We start from the raw sequence: 2,146 nt of genomic DNA on the forward strand, positions 1-2,146 counted from the left end.
AAAGACTTGGATGGACTGAGTTTCTTATTAGGGTGTGACGTTGCTCAGTTCACTCGTCAGGATTTCTGTTTGATCACAGGGCTTCGTTTTGGGGAAGTGCCTGAAGTTTCCAGTGGAGAGAGTGATGTAATCAGACTTCAGAAAAGATATTTTATAGACGAAGGAATTACATGCAATGCTTTAGAAGAAGCATTTATGAGGTGCACAGAGGAAGATGACATCTACAAGCTAGCTCTTGTTTACTTTGCTGAGTTAGTGGTTTTGGGAAGGGACAAACATTTGAACATCAATCTAAATTACCTGACCCTTGTAGAGGACTTGGATGCGTTCAACAGTTATCCGTGGGGTTCGGTGTCCTTTGACAAAACCCAAGACAGTCTATTTTCTGCACCAACAAAGTATGTGAAAAGCTTGCAAAATGAAGAGGGAAGAGGGAAGGGGAAAAGTAAGGTAACGGGTGTAACACCCCGACTCTAAATTAAATTCCTAAATTAAATTTCTTAATTTAATTAATTTTGAATTTACGGATTTACCCTTGGGGTAGGGGTATTTTGGTCATTTTATTACCCGGACAGATTTTGGGACAGTGGCTGGTATCTTTGGGTAGATCGTTTTAAGATGAGTCCGTAGACACGTAGTGAGCTCGATCCGGAGTTGTAACGAAGAAGTTACGATCAAAACATCGACAATGGCAAAATCGTAAATATTTCGAAGTTGATTTTTTTTTAAAAACCTGATTTTTCCTTTCTCTTTCTCCCTCTCTCTCTCTCTCCTGCGAAACCAGAAAATCTCCCCCCCTTGCGACGACAGCGACTTCTCGTCGTCGCCACCGCCACCACACGCCGCCACTTGGGGCGGCACCGGTTCCGTTGGAACCACCACACTCCCTACTTTCCATTCCACCTCACCACCGCCTCAATCCGCCACCGTGGTCGCCGGAGACAGCCACGAAAAGTAGTGGTTTGGACAGATTTTTACCAAACTTTCGGCCTCTCGTTCTCTCTCATTTCTCCACCAAATTTGACGAGTAGGGTATGGTTTTCTACCTATTTTCCATGCTCTAGCTGATGGTTGGGTAGGATTTCGTTAATTTTGAGCTTAGATCAGTTGAATTTCAACTTAGGGTTCGGCCGGTTTTGGATTTCCGATTCCAGCCACTTCCGGTCACTTTTTGGGGTAGGCCCAAGAACAAAAGTGACTCCAAATAGGGTGTTGTATCTAGGGTAGGAGTCTTGAGCCGAGGTGTTGAGTTTTTCCGACGAAGGGTTATTGCTTTGGACACCCGCGCGCTGCCAGCGCGTGGGCACTGTAGCAAACTTGCATTTTTGTCCCAATGCGATCTCCTGGTTGTCACGAGTGCGTAGGATTTCGTGGATCTCAATTCGGACATCGTTTGACTATCGAACGAATTTTCACATATTAGGAGTTATCCGGGTTCGCCATGTTCGGACCGTTGGATCGACTCCATTCCAATTTATGTTACTCTAGACTTTCCTAGGAACGTGTAGGAATTCGCGGATCATGAATCGGAGCCCCGGATGTTCCGATTCAATAATTTAAAGTTTGAAGATTTTTCGATAACCGTACGATCGTGAGCAATCTAGCTGTCCTTTTCGGACCAAACTTACGGGACATATGTCTTAAACCTTGTGGAACTCCTAGGAACTTCCAGTTTGTTCCGTTCCTCGTACACTCGCTAGAAACCCGGGAAATTAGGATTTTAATTCAAGTTCTCGTTCAAAACACTTTGTATTAATCTGGTATTCGTATTCTGAAATAGGTACTCCGACCACGCATACGCAGCAGGTGGGACCCTCTCAGGGTCAGGCAGTGTGGGACTACTTGTGAGTGGACTTTGTTTTCAACTTATAAGCATGGTTTTATAATGAGAATTTTATGCATATGAATTAAATAGTTATTGAAATGCATGTTATATTTAATAGTTGAATTCTTGATTTTCATAAAGTATTGGTAATATAATTTGGGTTTTGACATATTGAGTATCTTGAGTATGTATATATGGATTATGAGAATTTCTATATATGTTTGGCTATGTGTGGGGTACTTGGGTTATTGAGATGAGATTGTGGAAGTGATGAGTATAGAATGTCAGTTTGGAGGGGCTATAAGCACTACCCTATGTACC

The 2,146-nt window shown here is 42.8% G+C and overlaps 1 long non-coding RNA gene across 1 annotated transcript in view; it reads left to right on the forward strand.

Moving 5' to 3' along the window:
- The window catches only part of LOC109948990, a 2,256-nt gene continuing 896 nt past the window's right edge, over positions 787 to 2,146 (forward strand). Inside the window, exons 1-2 of the long non-coding RNA XR_002271483.1 lie at positions 787 to 1,032; positions 1,781 to 1,844. This is a non-coding gene — a long non-coding RNA (uncharacterized LOC109948990). The remainder of the gene's footprint in view (positions 1,033 to 1,780; positions 1,845 to 2,146) is intronic.

This window comes from Prunus persica, chromosome G4 (genome assembly GCF_000346465.2).
Source record: "Prunus persica cultivar Lovell chromosome G4, Prunus_persica_NCBIv2, whole genome shotgun sequence".
NCBI classification, from domain to species: domain Eukaryota; kingdom Viridiplantae; phylum Streptophyta; class Magnoliopsida; order Rosales; family Rosaceae; genus Prunus; species Prunus persica.